General features: G+C 42.9%; 1 protein-coding gene across 17 annotated transcripts in view; it reads right to left on the bottom strand.

The window, feature by feature from the left end:
- LOC105486966 (secretion regulating guanine nucleotide exchange factor) overlaps positions 1–22699 on the bottom strand; it is a 241559-nt gene that overhangs the window by 33291 nt on the left and 185569 nt on the right. For 4 of the 17 annotated variants that reach the window (XR_011610786.1, XR_011610785.1, XR_011610787.1 and 1 more), the window contains one exon: positions 1–22699. This exon is cut by the window's left edge and continues 14558 nt beyond it. The exons of the other annotated variants lie outside the window; for them this stretch is intronic. The gene's annotated coding sequence lies outside the window, so the exon portion shown is untranslated. 17 annotated transcript variants of the gene reach the window in all.

Here is a 22699-nt window from a genome sequence, read left to right as displayed (position 1 = left end):
AGTCTATAAGAGCAAGCTATCAAGAGAGGTGAAGAGGAAGTTACCCGCACAGAAATTCTGGCTGAAAAAGAACTCCAAATGGGGAGAGGGCAGGGTTTTGCTAGGTACCAGCAACAGCGGCATTTGGGGAAACCTCTGGAATGTCTCCCTGTGTGGAGTTTCAGAGAGGCAGGAGTGGAATCTGCATTTGAACAATAATGTGGGTAGCACCCAAAGCCATCCTAAGGGCCGAGGCTTGCTGTTTCCAAAGTGCTGTCAAGCACACTGTCTCACTGAAGTTTTTTTTTCCTATTCTGCAGTGAAGGTATGTCACCCCCATTTTACATCGAAGAACCGAGCCTACAGGGGTCAAGTGACTTGCCGAAGTCATAACGTCAGTGAGGAGGAGCACAGAGATTTCATTTAATAAAACTCTTAATTTTAAAATAGCTTCAGATTTACAGGAAAGTTTTAAAGATAGTACTAAGTTCCCAAATATCCCTCCCCCAGTTTTCCCCATTGTCATCATCTTATATTACTGTGGTACATCTATTACAACTAAGGGACCAGCACTGGTACATTACTATTAGCCAAACATCATATTGTATTTAGATTTTGCTAGTTTCTCCCTAATGTCCTTTCTCTGCTCCAGGATACCATGTTACATTTAGCCATCATGTCTCCTTAGTCTCCTCTGGTCTGTTAGTTTCTCCAACTTTGTTTTTGATGACCTTGACAGTTTTTAGTATTAGCAGGTATTTTGTAGGATGTCCCTCAATTGAGTTTTTCTGATGTTTTACTCATAGTTAGACTGGGATTATGGGCTTGGAGAATGAAGACCACAGAGGTGAAGTGTCCTTACCATCACACTATATAAAAGTCATATACTATCAACATGATTTATCACCGATGATGTTAACCTTGGTCACCTGGGCAAGGTAGTGTTTGCCAGGTTTCTCCACTGTAAGGGTATTCCTCACCTCATCTCCCTCCCCCAACCCCTTTCCATGCTCTACTCTTTGAATGCAAGTTAGGTGGTCCCAGGAGGAACAGTTTGGACGGAGCCTGAAAGAATGGATGAGATATTAAAATGTCAAAGGACATCCCAAGTAGAGGGAACTGCAATGTAGGTAAGTGCAGGCATATCTGGGGAACAGGGCTAGGGGCAAGGTATTGGCAAATGGGAAGAGAAGGCTGAGAGGGTGGCTAGGCCCAAACTGAGTAGTGCCCTACAGTCAAGCACGGGGCTTGGACTAATCTGTAGGCAAGACCCATCTCCTCTCATCACCTTGCTTAGGGCACTCAGGGTACTGCTCAGATGCTGAGAAGTGGGACTATTTTGTGAGTGATATGCTGACTTCCAGCTTCCTTTATTCCCCAAAATTCTCCTGCTCTTTGAGGCACAGACTGCTGGTTACCTGCTCACGATCCATTGTCCTCTTCTTTCCTGGTAACAGACCTCAAATTTTATTCAGGATAGCCATATGCCCAGCTAAAAGTCTCACTTCCCAGGCTTCATAACAGGTTTGGCTATGTAGCTAGGCTCTGGCCAATGAGTTTTTAGTTGATATTGCTGGGTACCACTTCAGGGAAAGTGCCTTAAAAGGGCTTCTTTTTGTCCTTTCTCCCTTCTATCTGGCTGAATATTGCTAGTAGCCATCTCAGACCTTGAGAAAATCTTGAAGACAAAGGCCTATGTTAAGGATAGTGAAACAGAGAGATAGAAATAATTAGGGCCCTTGATATCTGTAGAACTATTATACCAATCTTGTGGGGGATATCACCAGACCTCTCATGCGTGAATGTATTAGTCAACTTGGGCTGCTGTAACAAAAAATACCACAGACTGCGTAGCTGAAACAACAGAAATTAATTTTTTTCACAGTTCTAGAAGCTAGACGTCTACGATCAAGGTGCCATCAGAGTTGGTTTCTAGTGAGTCTCTCCCTGGCCTACAGATAGCTGCCTTCTTGCTGTGTCCTCACATGGCCTTTCCTCTGTGTGTAGAGGGAGAGCAATTCCTAGTATCTCTTCTGCTTCTCATAATGATACGTCATATCAGATTAGGGCTCCATCCTTAAGACCTCACTTAACCTTCATTACCTCCTTAAATACCTCATCTCCAAATACAGTCACATTGGCGGTTAGGGATTTAATCTATGAATTTTGGAGAGAAACAATTCAGTCCATAACAGTGAGAGAAAACACTTCTGTCTTGTTTAAGCCATTATTATTTCCGATGGCTAGCATGCGCACACACTTTCTTAATGATAGACCTCCACAGTCCAAGGAACACCTTCTAAAGCTTCCACCTTGATGGCCTTGTTAGCTGAAAGTCCAAAGGAAGGTACCAGAGATGCCACTCTTAAGTCATTTGGAACGCTGATTCATTAATCGCTTTCATCCATTCAATTGACAAACATTTACTGAGCATCTCCTATATGCCAGATACTGAGTTATGTGCTGGGGACACTAAAGTAAACGAAAATGGTCCTTGACCTCTAGGTGCTTATAGTCTTTATTGATTTACTTACTCTAAGCTCATCTCCTTTGAAAGGGTATTCCTATAATATAGTAAATAAAATAGAAGTGGAAATTCAAAACCATGGAAAGGAGGCGTATCCAAATGCCAGCCCTGGGAGCTTATATACATGCCATAATTGAGCATCCAGGTTGGCTTTAGCTTCCTAGCAACCATGAAAGAGCAAGAGAGCGTGACTTGGTTCTTGTTTTCTGAAAGGAAAACGAATCCCAATCACTCACAGAAGTCAAATGTAAGCATTTTCTTTTCTGAGCAAACTCTACCTAGTGTTTGTGTCCTGGAAAGTACCATTTTCTGATCAAATCCCAGTCAACGTTTCTCTAAATTCCATGTGCAGTTCATTAGCTCTTAGGTACTCATCAAATAAAGCCAGAAAGTTCCATGGTTTGCACACATGCTTTTGGTTTCCTACTTTAGAGCTTATGGAAGACTGTGAGTGATCACTTCATTCACAGAGAGAATGGGGACTGGTAAATACAGAAAGCGCTGAAGCTTGGACATTAAGTATATGATTTTAAGAAGAAGAAACAGCAAGATGATATGACCCTAGAAAATGGCCAGGGTATATATTAAGATGGAACACCAAGATGAAGTCGGTATACCTCACCCATAGGGTTCCTTTCTTGGTGTATCACAACAGGCAGCATCTTATGAGAGAAAGAGTATGGGTTTGAATCCCAGCTCTACGACTCTATAACTTATTAGCTCTGTAATTTTGGGAGTTTTAGCAGCCCAGAGACTCAGTTTCCTCAGGTAAGATGAAAATGATATCTACCTATCATGGGAATTAACTACCAAAACATATATGTTATCTCTGCCATAGTGGAATTATGGTAACAAAAGCCTGCATATAAGGGCCTGATCTGTGCCAAGCACTGTATTATACACTTGACATGAATTATATCATTTAATCTTCACCATAAGGTAGATGCTATTCAAGAATTCAAAAACTGTTGGTTTCTCCCCAAAGCTATGCCAAGCCATATCCTTTGATATTTCTGAAAGGAATGTATCAGCACTTAGAAGCCTCTTTGCCAGATCCATTCCATGCAAAGCAGCTATATTGACACCAATTTTGTAACCATCTGCAATCCCAAAAGTTTGCTGCAACTGGTATAGACTTTTAATTCTCGGGCTCCCCAGTGGGAGTTTGAAGAACTCAAAACCCTTCCAAAAGGCTCTTTTTAACTTCCATTTGCAATGGGAAGAAAGACACTGAGGAATTTGGAGCATGCTATTCAAAATAGAGTGCCCTGGCTGCAAGGATGGGGAGTGGGAGTTATTGTTTAATAGGTACAACATTTCAGTATGGGAAAATAAAAATGTTCTGGAGATGGATGGTAGTAACGGTTTCACAACAATGTGAATGTATTTAATGCCACTGGACTGCATGCTTAAAATGGTTAAAATAGTACATTTATGTCATATATATTTTACCACAATAAAAATAACAATAGTAATAATAATAATAAAGTAACCAGGGCTGTGAAGAATCTAAAAGTCATACATGATAGAGAACATGTGAAAGAATTCAAGTGTTCTGAAGGAAAAAGTTGGAAAGCCTCTGGTTTACAGGATAATGGTACTCCCTACTACGTATGAAGCACATCATATATGTCAGGACTTTACCTAGATTATCTTTATTCTCTAGCAGGGCCCTGCAAGGCATTCCTTGCTTATAAGGATCAGGTGACCAGCCCACGATCACACAGCCAGAAAGTAGTGAAGATGGGATTTGAATTCAGCCAGTGTTCTTTCTTCTATACAATGCCGCCTCTCATTCAAATATTGAAAAGATGCCTGGATTTTAAAATGCTGAAAATTTATCTCAAGCCTGAGATTTTATTATTCTGAATTGGGATGTAGGGGGTAGAAAGGTCAAATATCCATCTTCTTGAAGGCTCCCTGTACTGCCAGGGCATGCAGGTAAACCTCAGCCTATTGAATCCTGCCCTCTAGGGGCAACCATTATGATAAGAGGAAACTGGAGGGGCCTTGAGATGAGAACCAGAGGCAAAACCAGGTTGATGCTGCCAGGGGACTGCATCAGGGCCGCTGGATCACAACCAGCTCCTATGGCTAAGGAGGGAGCCATCAGCCAATAGAGAACACAAAGTAAGCTCCAAATACAGCAAGAGCTACTAAAAGCATTTCTCCCCACAGTGTAGTCACCATATCCCAGAAGAGAAATTTTGAAGAGGAAGAGAAAGACAATGAAACAGGAAGAATTAGAGTTTGGTGAGAAGGCTCTGAAATCTATAGTGTGTGTTCAGATCCTAGCCTATTGTTCTGTTGGTAAGCATTGTAACAGTTTTGGAGCTGGAGCACAATCTTCTACCTGCCTTGGGTGCCCTCAGAAATTCCTTGGCATCACCTCCTACTCTTCAGTTACCTCCCCCCGCATCACTGAATCTTGCCCTACAGAAAAACAGATTTGGGAAATGATCCTCAGGTCTAACTCAGTGTCACAAACTTCCAGATAACAAAGGTATTAGGCCAGGGTCAAAGGATGAGTGACAAGGAAATGAGTTTTCTGTAATGCTGGCTATTGATCAGAGACTCCTAGACACTGAATCTGAATTTTTTCCCACTGGATAAAGATGTAGACTTGTTGACCATTAGTTTGCTTCAAAAAGTAGAAGAGCTTTTTGTGTAAGAAATGTCTGTGAACATTCTCTTAAAGGAAAACATAGCAGCTCTAAGTTCTTCAAGAATAAGACAAGCCTTGAGTGAAAAAGACCTGTGATGCAGCAAGAAGGGGCTGACTCCTAGATGAAACAGAACCCTATTCTGCATGGATGGTGTCACCTGCAGCTGCAAGTTCCGCTAGGGAGCTAGGGGCTAGTGAAGGCAGACTTGAGATACCCCATATCTACTGTGTGCTCTCAAAACGTGTCTGTATCCTTGAATAAGTTGGGAAGTTGATGTAATCTTACATGCGTGTGTGTTATAGGTATGAGTGTGTGTTTCTGGCCTCTTTCTACCAATCCACAGATTCTCATTGCATTTCCTCCAGTTTCCTTCAAGAATTTTCTCTTTAAGCTTGTAAGCTGGGACACATTCATATGAGTTCCACAGATGGCCTGCACCGGCAGCAGGAGTCTTTCTGAGAAGAGCCTTGGAATAGTGAGCGGAGCCGTGGCTGACCAGCCCTGCCGTGTGGATCCAGCTGGAGTCAGCTGGGCTCTACTCCACACAGCGCACGGCTGTCGCCTGCTCACTTCAAGTGGAGGATCTGGCACTTATTTTAGGTCCTTATAAATAATACATTTTGTCATCTCGATTCTTCAAGGCCTTCTTTTAAGCTATTTTTTCCTCTTTGGGAAAACCACTTTTACTCTACAAGACAGAGTTGTTCATAAATCAAGAGGAGTTCCTAGTGACCAAAGCCTAAGTTCCTGACTTCAGAAGAAGTGGGCAGCCACCCAACCTGATTAGTCAAAGCCTCATACAAGAAGAGAATCTTATTTTAAGGATGAAAAGAAATGTCCAACATCTGATTCCTTCACCTCTGACCCAGGAAGTCCTAGTGCCTGAGCTTTAAATACCACATTCAACCCCTGCTTCCCCAAGAGTCCCTACAGGCTCATCATGGTCAGTAAAATACTGAGGTTCTTACCATCTGTAAAATGGGAACAAGGCTTCCTGTGTATAATTGTCCAAGTGTCTGGCATAAAGTCAAGGTTCAGCCTGTGAGCTCCCGGTTCAGTCTTCTAGTCCCTTGCAAATCCCAAGAAGATGCATTTATACTTTGAAAAATTGTTCCTTTCTTCCTTCTTCACAACCATGAATCAATCACAGAGGAAGTGTTTACCAGTTAATACGGCACAAAGAAACCTAGTAGGACAGTGATAAAGTGCTGAACTGTGATCAGATAGACCAGGGCTTGAAGCCTGGCTCTGCTACTTGTTATGTGACCTTGGGCAAGTTCCCTAATTGCTCCAGACTTCAATGTCCTAATCAATAAATGGGACAAACCACTAACTTCATAGTCTCTTCCAAACTTTACTGTGCATAAAAATTGCCAGGGAATACTGCTAAAGTGCAGATTCTGATTCAGCAGGTCTTAGGTAGTACCTGAGGTTCTCCATTTCTAATTAGCGCCTTCCTCCCTGCCTCTGGTTTGTGGACCATCTTTTGACCAGAAAAGAAGAACATGAACAGTAAAGACATGTTGTAAGTTGTAAAGGGCTATGCCACCTTAAAGTCTGATTCATTAACCATTATCGTTTTATCTTAAAACACAAAGAAGACCATGAATTAATCCTTTATTCTTTATGGGTAAGCAAAATAGTGATTATTTATCTAGTAAAATAACAGGAGCTGGCCGGGCGCGGTGGCTCAAGCCTGTAATCCCAGCACTTTGGGAGGCCGAGACGGGCGGATCACGAGGTCAGGAGATCGACACCATCCTGGCTAACACAGTGAAACCCCGTCTCTACTAAAAAATACAAAAAACTAGCCGGACGAGGTGGCGGGCGCCTGTAGTCCCAGCTACTCGGGAGGCTGAGGCAGGAGAATGGCGTAAACCCGGGAGGCGGAGCTTGCAGTGAGCTGAGATCCGGCCACTGCACTCCAGCCTGGGCGACAGAGCAAGACTCTGTCTCAAAAAAAAAAAAAAAAAAAAAAAACAGGAGCTGGGGAAAACCGGTTGTCACCAATCCTCTCCCCATACCACCCCCAAAAAATTCAACAACTACTAACCAACAAAGTGCAACACTCCTCCTATCAGCTGGCTGATGTAAAAAAGTAAATATACAAACAAAATCCCTAATAGAGCTTAAAACTATTTCAGATGAAAACTTTTAGGGGTAACAATGTAAACTACACTGATCCTCAAAAAAGCATTGTTTTAAGACCAAGTGTTTATGACTAAACTGAAGTGTTGGTTTTGAGTGTAAAAGCAGATTTGGGTAGGTTGAAAAAGAAAAAAAACAAAAAAACAAAAAAACACATAAACATTGAGTTCCTGAGATTAGTTTGATGGAGGAGGAGAGGAAATTGATGACAGAATTTAATGGAATGGAAGAAGGAAGCAAGTGACAAGGACTGTGAAAAGGGCTTTCCTGCTTCTTGGAACAATCCTATACTCCAAGGCCACTTCCTTGGTGACACCTTTCCTGACAGCCCCAGATAGAGGTGATTCCTGCTCTTGTTGCCAAAGCACTAATACCCACCTCTCTATCCATCCTGGGGCCAGTGCTTATCACAGTACGCTGAACACTCACATTGATCTCCAATCCCTTAAGGAAGGTCAAGGACCACATCCTATTTATATTCTCAGCCTGGCATAGTGCCCTGGCACATATTAGGCACTCAGTGAATAATGCTGATTGAATGCATGAAGTAGGGGATGTTGAAGAAAAAGTTAATGACCTTTCTTCAGGGTTTACCTTTCTGGAGCTATTCATTCATATATACATTCACTTGGTGTCTTAGTACATTTTGTGCTGCTATAACAGAATAGCACAGACTGGATAATTTATAAATAATAGACTTTTATTGGTTTATAGTTCTGGAGGTTGAGATGTCTAATATCAAAGTGCCAGCATCTGGTGAGAGCCTTCCTGATGCATCATAACATGGTAGATGGCAAGAAAGTGAGAGAGAGGAAGGGCCGGAGGGGGAGAGAGAGAGAGAGAGAACGCATGTACATGCAAGAGTGAGTAAGTCGGGATGAACCCACTCCCTCGATAACAGCATTAGTCCATTCGTAAGGGCAGACCTAAACACCTCTTACAGGTCCCACCTCTCAATGCTGTTGTAATGACCAAGTGTTAACATGAATTTTGGAGGGGACAAACATTCAAACCATAGCACTTAGTAAGCACACATTTTCTAAGTGTGAGTACTCAGACCATTTACCAGTTTTCAGTGTATTTCAGTCTGAGAAATAATTCAAATTTTCTTTATCTCAAGACTGTAAACTTAATAATATGTAATAAGTAAATACGTATAAACTTTTAGCATCTTCCCAAAGTACTTTTCTATTTTTGCGGTAAATTGAATATATAATTTTCCTATTTTAAAACAAGGAAACAGGTCCAGGAAAAAAATTATCTAAGGCAGAGTCTTAAACTTTAGGTAAATAAAAATCACTTGGTGCACTTGTCAAAAATACAAGTTCATGTCACCTACCTCCAGAGATTCTGATTCAGTAGGATGAGATGAAGCCCAGAAATCCACATTTTAATACTCCCCAGGTGATTCTGACACAAGTGGTCTACAGACCTGGGGCAAGACCCCTATACAATTAAAGTCCAGTCCAGAGCCCTCCTTCAGGCTGGGTGCCTGGCCTATTCTGGAGGTCAGCATGGGGTGCAGATTGTCTCAGGGCTTTGGTTTCAAACCTAGAGTCATAGGATGGGAGACAAGTCACATGTATGGCACCTTCATGGGGCCTGGTGGCAAAGCCAAAACCAGAAAATGATGGCAGTGCCAAGAGCCCATGAGTAAAATCATGAAGCCAGAATGGTAGCTGGCAAATGGATCCCATTTCTGAGGACTTAAGAGCTGGAAGGTCGGGTTCTGGAAAAGAACTAGGCCTTCCTACGGAAGAGGAACAACAACAACAATTGCAAAGAGGCTCATTTGGGGAAATACTGGAGGTGTTTGATATATTTATCTTGGCTCTACACCCCTTCTTTTCCACTTTGAGACAGCTTACCAAATGGAGCCCAGTGAGAATTCAGTAAAGAACAGTAACTAAAGACAGGATAAGTTTCCCTCTTGTCTGTCTTCCACATTCAAGTCCTGCTGACTAGACCTCTATGTTCTCTCCCATCAGCCCCTTCTTCATTAGCCCACTGCCAGAGCCCTAATTAAAGATCTTGTGCATTACCTTTCATCTGAACTGTAAAAACATTCCAAGGCTCTCCCTGACTCTGGCTTCTCCTTCAAACTACCTCCCCTAGAAAGCCTCATTAATCTTTCCGGAGCATAGATTTCATCATAGAGTGTAAAACGTCCACTATATTTGAAGCAAGAAGATCTGGTTCTGGCCCCAGCTCCAGCACCATCATTTACTAGGTGTCTGACCTTGGGTTAGTAACTTCCCCTTTTGGGATTCTGTCATTATGTGTGAGATGGTGATATGGTTTGGCTGTGTCCCCATCCAACTCTCATCTTGAATTCCCATGTGTTGTGGGAGGGACCTGGTGGGAGGTAACTGAATCATGGGGGCAAATCATTCTCGTGCTGTTGTTGTGATAGTGAATAAGTTTCATGAGATCTGTTGGTTTTAAAAAGAGGCATTCCCCTGCACAAGCTCTCTCATTTTATGCCTGCTACCATCCACATAACATGTGAGTTGCTCATCTTTGCCTTCCGCCATGACTGTGAGGCCTCCCCAGCCACATGGAACTGTAAGTCCAATTAAACCTCTTTCTTTGGTAAATTGCTCAGTTTCAGGTATGTGTTTATTAGCAGTGTGAAAACGAACTAATACAGTAAATTGGGACTAGTAGAGTAGGGTGCTGCTGAAAAGATACCCGAAAGAGTGGAAGTGACTTTGGAAGTGGGTAGCAGGCAGAGGCTGGAACAGTTTGGAGGGCTCAGAAGAAGACAGGAAAATGTGGGAAAGTGTGAAACTCCCTAAAGACTTCTTGGAGACTTGTTGGATGGCTATGATTAAAATGCTGATAATGATATGGACATGAAATACAGGCTGAGGTGGTCTCAGATGGAGATGAAGAATTTGTTGGAAACTGGAGCAAAAGTGACTCTTGTTATGTTTTAACAAAGAGACTGGCAGCATTTTGCCCCTGCCCTAGAGATTTGTGAAACAAAAGAGATGATTTAGGGTATCTGGTGGAAGAAATTTCTAAGCAGCAAAGCATTCAAGAGGTGACTTGGGTGTTGTTAAAAGCATTCAGCTTTATAAGGGAAGCAGAGCATAAAAGTTTGGAAAATGCCTAACATTTTCCAGCCTGACAGTGCACTACAAAAGAAAATCAAGCCAGCTGCAGAAATTTGCATAAGTAACGAGGAGCCGAATGTTAATCCCCAAGACAACGGGAAAAATGTCTCCAGGGCATGTCAGAACAGCCCCATCCATCACAGGTCTGGAGGCCTAGGAGGAAAATATTATTTTGTGGGCCATGCCCAGGGTACCTGTGCTGTGTGCAGCCTACGGACTTGGTGCTCTGAGTCAGCCCTGGCTGAAAGGGGCCAATGTAGAGCTTGGACTGTGGCTTCAGAGGGTGCAAACCTCAAGCCTTGGCAGTTTCCACATGGTGTTGAGCCTGTGAATGCACAGAAGTCAAGAACTGGGGTTTGGGAATCTTCCTTTAGATTTCAGAAGTATATAGAAAAGCTTGGATGCCCAGGCAGAAGTTTGCTGTAGGGGTGGGGTCCTCATGGAGAACCTCTGCTAGGGCAGTGCAGAAGGAAAACGTGGGGTGGGAGCCCCCACACAGAATCCCTACTAGGGCACTGCCCAGTGGAGCTGTGAGAAGAGGACCATCATCCTCCAGACCCCAGAATGGTAGATCCAATGACAGCTTGCACCATGTGCTTGGAAAAGCTGCAGACACTCAACCCCAGTCCGTGAAAATAGCCAAAAGGAAGGCGGTACCCTGCAAAGCCACAGGGGTGGAGCTGCCCAAGACTATGGGAACCTACCTCTTGCATCAGTGTGTCCTGGATGTGAGACACAGCGTCAAAAGAGATCATTTTGGAGCTTTAAGATTTGACTGCCCTGCTGGATTTTGGACTTCCATGGAGCCTGTAGCCCCTTTGTTTTGGCCAATTTCTTCCATTTGGAAAGACTGTATTTATGCAATGCCTGTACCCGCATTGTATCTAGGAAGTAACTAATTTGCTTTTGATTTTACAGACTCATAGGCAGAAGGGACTTGCCTTGTCTCAGATGAGACTTTGGACTGTGAACTTCTGAGTTAATGCTGAAATCAGTTAAGACTTTGGGAGGACTGTTGGGAAGGCATGATTGGTTTTGAAATGTGAGGAAACATGAGATTTGGGAGGGGCTGGGTGGAATGATATGGTTTAGCTCTGTGTCCCCATCCAAATCTCATCTTGAATTCTCACGTGTTGTGAGAAGGACCTGGTGGGAGGTAATTGAATCATGGGGTCAAGTCTTTCCCATGCTGTTCTCATGATGGTGAATAAGTCTCATAAGATCTGATGGTTTGAAAAAAAGACATTCCCCTGCACAAGCTCTCTCATTTTTTGCCTGTCTACCATACACATAAGATGTGAGGTGCTCCTCCTTGCCTTCCGCCATGATTGTGAGACTTCCTCAGTCACATGAAACTGTTAAGTCCAACTAAACCTCCTTCTTTTGTAAATTGCTCAGTCTCGGATATATCTTTATCAGCAGCATGAAAACAGACTAATACAGATGGAGTGCTGAACTGGGTTATATCCAAAATCCTTTCCAACTCTAGGATTTTTCCAACTCACACCTGCTTAAAAACTTATTAAACTTATTAAGTTTTTACTTATTAAACTTAATAAGTTTTTAAGCAGGCATCTTAGTGCCCATAGAATTAAATATATAAATGCCTTACCCTGGAAATCTGAGGAAGAGGCCCTCTGTGATGATCTGATCCCAACCCTTTTTAAGCCTCTTCCCCTTAGCCAAACTGAAGTATTCCTACTTTCCTAAACAAGCCTGAAGTTTTTTGCTTCCTCAATGCGTTTGTCATTATTTTATCTTAGAAATCCTACTACACCTATTTCAATGTGTATGATTCCTGCCTTTTTGAGGTCCAAATCACATGGATCTCCTTTACATTTTTCTCTTTGTGCCCATAGGCTAAAAACAAACTTTTTCTGCTCTGATCCCTCTAGTACTTCTCTCAGCTGGTATTTCAGTTCCCCTTGGCCTGGTTCACACATCTTTTGTCAGCTCCTTGAGAGCAGAGCCTGTGTATGTCTCCTACCCCCTTAGCACAGGGCCTTGCACAGAGAATCATATGACAAATAATTGGATAAATGTTGGAAAGTGGATGATCCCATTTTAGTTAGGTCCTGAATTTCAGTGGCAGCCAAGGCGGAGAACAGCACACACTGGACAAATATTATTAATAGTTTTCAGTCTGATAAAACAAGAAATACAAATTTATGTTACAGTGAATGACTTTTTCTTGAAATCAACCCCAAGGATACAAGCCATAAAAAGATGCTACCAAGCTTGGCAGTGTAGTATGTGCACACTGTTCATTAAGGCCTAAGATGATTTTCGTTGCCAATAACAGTTTGGGCTGAGGTGCTCAACTTGATGGCTGAGGATGACTGTAAGCTCCAGGCAGTCGCATGGCACAGAGCACAATCCACAGAGCACATCCTCATAGCCACAATGGCTCAGTTTAAATTCGGAGCCCTAGGGTTGTGGTAAGAGGCAGACTTCCTACATATATGATGTACTTAGAAAGGATTTCCTCCTCTGACACTCCTACCCCTGTATCTGGACTGTCTCTGCTTATTCTCTGTCCACCTGGGTCATAGTCAAGCATGTATATGTTTTATCTCCCTAACTACACCATCAATTCCTGCCTGGAAGGACCTGTATCTTATTCATTTTCCTATCTCCCTCATGCCTAGCATAAAACTTTGCTCATAGCAGATGTCAATAAATGTTCTCTGGATGGATGCTCAAATTTAGATCAAACTGACTCAAATCCCAATTAAAATCCCTAGTCAGGAAGACAAGATTTAATTTATTTTTTTCCTACAAAAAGGACAATCTTGCTGTTTAATATAACCTAATACATTTTCTTCACAACTCTGAGACAGATGCAGGTTCTGTTTTTAGAAGGCATATCTGAAATGTTGTAAAGTATTGCTGATTTTGACATTTTATTCTGATTAAATTTGAGGCATATTAGAATTATAAATGATAACTGGGTTTGCTCTGAACTATTCATCACCCTATAATCCTAGGGTAGTAGAGTGTGAAAGGCCTTAGAGAACAACCAGGTGGTTGTACAGCTGAGAGAATGAAAATTCGAGAGCTGGAATTAGAACCCAGGTTGGATGGTTGACTGGTTAGGTAGAGAGTTGATTAGTTTCTTTTCCTTGTTCATTTGTTCAGCAAACATCACTGAGCACATACCATGTGCCAAGTTTTGTGCTGGATGCTAGGGATACAGAGCTGGCAAAGACAATCACAGCCACCAGTGAGGTTACAGACTAATGGCTACTTCCTGATTCCTTAGCCCAGCACATTTTATCCTCTTCAAAAGAGCTTGACTTTCTGTTCAAAAGAGCTTCCTGGAAAAAAGGACCAATGTCCATTGGGCAAGAAGGCCTTGAGTTTGCTGGAGCACTACAGGTATATGGGCCAAGGGCATCCACTCAAGGTCTACTGGACTGGGCTTGCTTGAAAGCCTCATACTTTCATGCCTCCTTCATGAGAATATTTCTGAGGCTGCATCCAGACTCTGTAGAAAATGGGGATTTGAATGGTTAGCATTCAATAGGACAGCTATTTGCTTTCCATCAACTAGACTACAGTTTTAAGACCTCTATTGCCTCCTGATGCCTAAGGATTAAGTCCAATACCCTCAACATGCCACACAAGGACCTTCATGGTACAATCAACAATGTAACACATTAGCGCATATCTCCTAAACACACCGTCTTGTTTTCTATTTCTTGAATATACTCCTTTCCTTAAGGATTCTGGGCCTTTTCAAGTGTTATTCCCTTTTTCTGGAATGCTCTCTTGCCTAATCCCCTTCTGAGGCACAGTTTCTCTATGAAACTTCCCCTTCCTTCCCCTATGAAAAGTAAGTCCCCTCCTTTGAAGTTCCCACCTTCCCTGGACTCTCCTTTGCCATTATACCACTCACTGAGATTCGCCTATCTACAGATTTACCTCCCCAGAGAGAAGGTGAGTCCAAAATAACAGAGCCCTATCTTATTCACCACCAGCAGAACACCAGCCACAGATAAGGTACTTGCTAAAAGACTGCTGAATGGATGAATTCTTTAGAAATAGCTCCCCTTTTCACTTCTCCAAGCTATCTTTTAGAGGTATAAGAACTAGCCTCTATAGTCCCTCAAATTTATGGAGGTACTTCCTGGCAGTCAGGTCTGTTACCTCTCAAATCTACCCACTGCCAGGTGATACCCTTCTCTTCTTCCTTACCATACCCCACACCCCAATCCCCAAGTTTTAGAGCTGAAACTAGGTATTAACTTGATCTATACTAATTGAGTACTTTTTTGTCTAACACAGGGTCTGGCTGAGAGTAAGTGCTAAATAAATAAATATTTATTGAAAGCCAAATGAATGAGTTCCCCTAAACCTCATGTTGAAATTTGATCCCAATATTGGAGGTATAGGCCCTGATGGGCGATGTTTGGGTAAAGGGGGGTGGATCCCTAATGAATAGTTTGATGCCCTCTGTGGGGAGTGAGTGAGTTGTCACTCTATTAGTTCCTGCCAGAGCTACTTGTTAAAGAGAGCCTGGCACCTCCCCTCTCTCTTGCTTCCTGTCTCACCATCTCTGCACATGTTGTCTCCCCTTTTTCTTCTGTCATGAGTGGAAGCAGCCTGAGGCCTTCACCAGAAACCAAGGAGATGCCGGTGCCATGCTTCTTATACAGCCTGCAGAACTATAAACCAAGTAAACTTTTTTTTTTTTTTTTTTCTCTTGAGACGGAGTCTCGCTCTGTTGCCTAGGCTGCAATACAGTGGCACTATCTCGGCTCACAGCAACCTCCGCTTCCTGGGTTCAAGTGATTCTCCTGCCTCAGCCTCCTGAGTAACTGGGATCACAGGCATGTGCTGCCACCATGCCCGGCTAATTTTTGTATTTTTAGTAGAGACGGTGTTTCACTATGTTGGTCAGGCTGGTCTTGAACTCCTGACCTTGTGATCCGCCTGCCTCGGCCTCCCAAAGTGCTGGGATTACAGGCATGAACCACCGTGCCTGGCCAATAAACCTCTTTCCTTTATAAATTAACCAGTCTTAGGTATTCCTTGATAGAAACACCAAACAGACGAAGATAGTAACCTTCAGGGCATGCACAGCACTAGAAGTCAGAAGACCTGTGTGCCATATGTGGCCTCTCATGAAGCACAACGTAACAACATGAAAGAGTCCAGGTAAAATGTCAAAGTAAGGGAAGCAACTCGTATTTGCCTTAGAGAAAGTGAGGAAAGAGGAAAGCCCTGTGGCTAGAGAGGCCAGGGTAGGCTTTAGCGGTCCAGAACACAGCTGTGGGGCAAATGTCAGGGGTGTGGTGCAGAATGCCAGGGAAGGATGATGTTTCCTGAACTGGCATAAAACTAAAAAGGCAGTATCTGACAGAGAGACTTGAAGTGGCCTCTGGGCAGTAGGGATGAGTGTGATGGAGAGAGCTATGGAGAGGACTTAAGCATGACCTTAGCTTCCAAATGTATTTTGTGGGGTACAGTAGAAAGACCACTAGATTAGAAGTCAGAGGAGGAACTAGGGAAAGGAAACAAGTATTGACTGAGCACCTCCTCTATTCCAGGCTCTGTGCTGGGCAGTTTACACATGTCATCTTATTCAGCCCTTATCATCACCCTCCCAGGGAGATATTAATATTCTTATTTTATAGAGAAACTGGGGCTCAGATAGGGAAAGCTACTTTAGCACTCTGAGTTTCAGGATACTTATCTGTAAAATGGATAATAATAAAACCCCTCTCACAGATCTAGTGTGAGAATGAAAATGAGATATAGTGTAAAGCACCTACTACCACGCCAGGTGCTTTGTAAATTCTACTCTAATTATTAATATCAATAACCATTTATAATAACTAGCTTGCACAAGGTCATACAGTTCATGAATGCCATTGTTGGGATGTAAATGCTGGATGGTGTTTTCATTATGTCAGGCTGCCCCTTAGAAGATCAGGATTTGAAAAACAGCTCTGCCAATAATTAGTTGGGTGACCTCAGACAAACTATTGCACCTTGCAGAGCCATGTTCTCTTAATCTGAATAAGATTAAGGGCCAAGAACCCTGCCCTCCAGAGCCCACAGGGAGGCTAGGCAGATAAAATAACTGGTAAATACAGAGCTTCATTGTGTGTACAAATGGAACTGTGATGACTATGTTGGATACCCTGAACAGTGACAAATGTCTTCAAGTTGGAATGATTCAGGTGTGCTAGATGGTGACATATGAAGCCAGAATTTTGCCTGAGGTGTCAAGGATTTTGCAGGTGGCAAGCAGCCTCTAGTTTACAATGACTATGCTTGCCCCAACAAAAGCCTAGTCTACATCCTCTTAGTGCTCCCCATGAAAATAAAAACATTGTGAACCTCCTAAGACACCATCAGAGACACGCTTTAGGATTTTATCCAACACATTAGAAAAATAATTCCTCATAAAATCCGCTTTAGTAAAGAGTTGGCATGGGAAAGGGACATAGTGAGAATTCTTCCAGGGGTCAGATTGCAAGAAACATGCCACTCTCGGCACCTGAAAGGATTTCTCTGTAATGAAGACTGAGTTCTTTGGGGAAACTTAAGCCGGGTGGGCTGTTTGCTGAGTGGGTGTCAGTCCTCAGGCAGGAACAGGACAGCGTGTCCCAGCCTACCCCAGGCTGCCAGTGAGCTGACACATGCCCTGAATTTGTGTTCCGTGGAGCAATGAATGTTCTCCCTGTGCAGAGCATGCAAACTCAAGCCATGTGCACACCATCCACGCGCACACGCCACACGGCTGCCAGCTGATCAGAGGCTCCAAAGGTTTCTCCCCTGAGGTGTTGGCTCCTAGACTTAACTCATTTGACCCTTATACACACAAAACTCTGCAAGGAATTATAAACCTAATTTTATAGACTGGAAGAAGGAGGTTCAGAGAGCCACCTGCTTAATTTACATAGCTAGAAGAGGTGGAGCTGAGATTTAGCCTAGGTCCTTCTGACTTCAAGGACACATCTGTCCTTGGCAGATTTGCCTAAGGCAAACTTACTTTTCAAGACAGAAAGCAAAGCCAAGAATCAGAGAATCTTAGAGCTGTGATTCTCAGTCCACCACGGGAAGCAGTTCCTCTGTCCCACCTGACACATGGTCGTCTGGCCTCTGCTGGATCACCTGCCCTGACAGGGGCTCACCATCTGCTCCAGTTATAAGAAGTTCTTTGTTCCACTGACATAGAGAATGCCAGCTTCCCCTGAGTGCCTAAACTGGCATAAATATTTCGTCCCTCACTACATTGCATTTTAGATACACTAGAGGATATTCTAAAGGATACCAGCTCCCTTTTGTGATGGTAATCGCTGTTCCAAATTCATGTGGCTTGTGAGTTTAGATTTTCACAAGGCAAATGTTCTTAAAGCATGTATCTATTTCACATGGGTATTCACAGATCCTATCACATGGTGCCAGGGCTTGATGAGTCACACCTCTGCCCACCACCCCCCTTCCTGCCCACCAGTCCAGCTCTCCTCTGCTATTCTACAGAAGAACATGAAACCTCCTCTGACACTTCCCTCACCCTCACCTGCTCACCTGGACACAAAGAGTTGCTTTCAGGCAACAAACCAGAACACATAGCAGTGGTAGGGTGGGGCGGCTCAGAGTGCCCAGCTGAGCCCTGTTCAAAGTGGAGAACCGGCACTGATGTAGTTACTGTCTAGGGAGACTGCAAAAGAGAGGCCCCCAAAGACAGACTGAGGAGTTGCAGCTACAGAGGAAGCCCCTGACAAACCAACCACGTGAACTCAACGACAGGTTCCCTTGATGAAAAGTCAGCCGCTCAGCAGCCTAGAGATTTAGTATTCTCTAAGATCATAAGAACAGCAAAGCCAGATGGGTTCTGGGGGAGTCGCTTCCAAACTACCATGGGTCCTTTCTGACTTGACATTGTGTCTACCACATAGTAGATATATATTAATAGCAAATATTTTAATAAATAAAAGCACACATGTCAAACACAAATATCTCACTCACAGATTTGGAAAAAACATCTCAAACAACACGCATCAATACCTAAATTGTTTCCCCTAAAGCAGCAGAGTCTCTCCCCAGACCATTCCTATTCCTTCTCAGGCTGAATTCTCCCCTTTCACGATATTCTGGTAAGGAAATCGAACCACAAGGGTGGGAAGCAAACCATAAGTCCTCAGGCCAGCTACTAAACAAGCCTGACCACCAGAGAAGCTGGATCTGGGTGAGATTGCTTGGGGCATTCTAAGGCCATTGTGGCCTACCCTTGGTGGCCATAGGCATGGAATATCCATACCCAGATGTCTGAAAGGCACCTCCAGTGCAGCGTGTTCAAATTCAGATCAGATCTTCCTATCCAAACCTGGTCACCTTCTACTTTTTTTACTTTTAGCTTAGTGAATGGCAGGGCCATTTCCACTCATGCACCCAGAAACCTGGGGCTTGTGCTTCACATCTTACCTTTCCTCACAGCTTCATTCAATCCACCATTAAGTCCTGCTAATTTTACCTGCTAAGTATCTCAAATCACGTTGTCCTTTTTATCTCCACTGTTACTTCTCTAGCTCTATCCAGCATGATTTCTTGCTGGGACCATTGCAAAAGCCTCCTTAACTGGTTTTGCCACACCCACTTTTGCACCCTCCATCCATTCTCAAAGTCATTGTTGGAAAGATCTTTTGTAAATGTCGAATTGAGCACAGTGCCCTTCCCATGTGTAACATACACATAACCACCTCTGCTTCAAATCCTTCTGTGATTCCTATGAGCTTAGAATAAAGAGAAAAAAGATTCTTCACATGGCCTGCAAGGCCCTAATCTCCTCCTCCAGCCTTTTCTCTGTACTCAAATCATATTGACCTTCTAACTTCTTTGAAAGCGCTAAGCTGCCTCTCACCATAAGGGCCACATTTGTCCATATGCCTAGAAAGCTTTCTCCCCACCCTACCCACTGCTTTCATCTAATTATAACTCCTAGTGATCCTTCAGATCTCAGCTCAGATGTCAATTCCTCAGCAAAGCTATCCTTGATCATGGGAAGTAGGTGAGGACCCCTGTCATACATTCTCAGAGTACCCTGTCCCTTTCTTTCATAGCATTTATCCTAGTCTGTAATTTTACATGACTGGTGCAATTTTTTTTTTAACAGTGTCTGAGTCCTTCCATAATACTGTAAGCTCCTTGAGGGCAAGGGATCATGTCTGTTTTATCATCATAGGATCTCTAGCTTTTAGCACAGGCCTGAAACATAGTAGGTAGTCAATAAAAATCTGCTGAATGAATAATAAACTGCAGCTATTCACTGAGTTTATTCCAAGCAATCATACCAGGTCCCTTTCTAATACTATTTCTGAGGTTCTCTTGAGTCTCGCTTAGATTAACAGAAACTGTTGATATTTTTGCCACCTCTCCTCATCTCTCTGGTATCCACTACAGCGAACCATCTTCTATAGATGAAGAGACCACAGCATTGTCATCATTACCACAGTTACATTTATTGAGGATTTTCTTACCGTGCATTAGGCGTGGTACCATGCATGTGGTATTCAGTTAATCCTTTCAGTATTATGAGGTATACATTACTAGACCTTTTTTGATAGTAAGAAACAGAAACTCAGAGAGGATTTGCTAAAATATGGTGGGGTCCAAGATTTGAACCTCGGTCAAACTTAAAAGCCTACAGTCTTAATCATAACCTACTGCCCTATAAAATGAGCTAATAATAACCACTAATAGTGATGTCAAAGGACTCAAACACAGTAGGCACTCAGTAAAGGGTGGCTGTTATTTTTGTGGTGCTGGAGGCATTGTGGGGAGTGATAAGCATTTACCATTTTGCCCAGAAGAGAACTAATCTGGCTGCCTTCTAGGACTGAAACAGCTGGACTTGGTTTGAAAGACAGACTTTTATGAAAAGCAGCATGCTGTGGCAGTTCCAACACAGAGTGTGTGAAGAGAAGAGTTGATATGCTAACGAAACCAATGCACAGATTTTTAGCCCTGAGAACCAACCATTTGAAATGAACTTGAGTTTCTCACAGCAAGCCCAGACATCAAGCCTGCATAAGGATCCCCAACCTACAATAGTTCCTTGAATTTCTTTTGTTACTTCTCCTTCTACCTCCTGTAGCTCACAGAAACAGAGAGAACATGCCACACTTAAAGTCAAGAGATTCTAAGTCTGAATTCTGATGTGCCCAGGGTTGAGCAGCTGAGGATCACCAAGATGCCTGGCCCTCAGTCAGAACCTCAGTGTCGCAGGAAGCCAGGAGATGACAATGAACCATATTGCCATCCTCTGTGGCCTGGCTTGAGATTGATCTATTCTTCTGAGTCTTCCTCCCTCCTTTTACTGTTACTCACCACTGGGCATGTAAAGGAAGAAAAGAAGCTGAGATACTTGAGTTCCTACTATATGTCAGGCACTCTACATCCACATTTTCATGTAGTAAGTCAATCCTAACAACGATCTCAAGCAACAGGTGCCATACTCCTTATTTTACAATCAAAGAAACTGTAGTTTAAAGAGATTAAATGACTTGGGAGAAATCACTACACAGTAAGAGAAAGAGTTGAGATTCAAATCCAGTTTTTTTACATTCTAAATTCTGTGCTCTTTCCATTTACCGTTCTGAAGAAATCTATAGTGACTGAGGATGCAGGAAAAATTAAGGACATTACTTGGATGTGTATAGGTGGTATAAAGCCATGAGAGCCCATTCATTCCTTCCTTCCCTTCATTGTGCCCACTGCTCACTGAGTACTATCAGTGTGTGAGACATTGAGCTGGAGGACGGGGATAAAGAGACGGGTAAGATACAGGCCCTCCTCCTCAGAGGTTCACAGTCTAGTGAGAGGAGCACTCTAGGGAAGAGAGGAAAAGAAAACAATGTTCCCACTGAGCAAAGAGAAAGAAGGCAAAAGATCCTAAAACATCAGAACCAGAGGGGTTCAAGGAAGACCAACTACTCAAAACTTGGCTATATCACCTGAAATTAATTACCTGGAGGACTATCAGAACTAAAAATTTCTAAGCACCCAATTCCCAGTTCTACTTATTTGGAAGTGAGCCCAGGAGTGTATACGTTTAACAATTATCCCATGTGATTTGATAGAATAGTCCAGGTGAATAAAACCACTGATCCAGACTCTGTACTTTGTTGGTGTGAGAGCAGAGGGGCAGAAAGGGGAAGTGACTAGCTCAAGGACACACAGGAATCAATACGTCAGACTCAGGCATCCAAATCACAGTTAAATGACCTTTAGTCACTTTTTAAAAATTAGAATAATTTTATTTTTATACATTATATATACATTTATACATTCACATGACATTTTATGTACATGGATTAGGTAGCTCTTGACAATGTTATATGTTTACTAAAAAATGACTTTATAAAAATAAGGCATGGAAAATAACAAATCAATTTAGAAGACTAAAATTATCCATGGACACACAGAATGGATATAGGTTTCCATAATCAAGAACAGTATTTTCACCCTCTCATACCTCTGACCACCTCTTTCCTAGGTAGTCAGTATAGGGCAGAAAATTATAAATTAATCAAGGATAGTGCTTCAAGGTACTGGTTCCCAGACTGTGATGGACATAAAGAAAGAGCAATAGACAAATAAGCATTTTAGTATTTGCTAAAGCCTCGCATCTTCCTCTATCCATAATGGAGATGTCCTGGCCACTGAAAACATGATGGGCCCCCTGTTGCCAACTTCTCTGCAGTGATCTCAATCCCTTTGCCTCACAAGAGCATCAGAAAGGTCCCCTGCCCTTCCAACTTTAGATTCCTTTCATTGGTTACATGTAGAAGACAGACATGGGCCAGAGGTATAGAGAGGCTCTAAGTCAGAGGTGTCCAATCTTTTGGCGTCCCTGGGCCACACTGGAAGAAGAACTGGGCCACACAAAAAGTATACTAACAATGGCTAATGAGCTAAAAAAAACGAAACAACAACAACAAAAAACGACCCCTCATGTTTTAGGAAAGTTTACAAACTTGTGTTGGGCTGCATTCAAAGCTGTCCTGGGCCACATGCAGCTTGCTGCCCGCGGGTTAGATAAGCTTGCTTTAAGACAATGAGTGTAGGTAGGCCGTTCTATAGGGCCTCTGAGTTCATGGAGCAACTTCTCAGCAGCCATCTCCATCAGGTTCCCTTCTTCTGTTGTTTCACTGTGGTTTGCCTCTGTAACTGTTTGTTCGAGAACTCTGTCAGCAAACTCTACATGCTCTGCTTCAACTTCTTCATGTCCTTTTTGTTTTGGCAGC

Source organism: Macaca nemestrina, chromosome 12, assembly GCF_043159975.1.
Source record: "Macaca nemestrina isolate mMacNem1 chromosome 12, mMacNem.hap1, whole genome shotgun sequence".
Taxonomy (NCBI): domain Eukaryota; kingdom Metazoa; phylum Chordata; class Mammalia; order Primates; family Cercopithecidae; genus Macaca; species Macaca nemestrina.
Note: the sequence above shows the minus strand (reverse complement) of the source record. Positions and strands in the feature narration are given on the sequence as shown.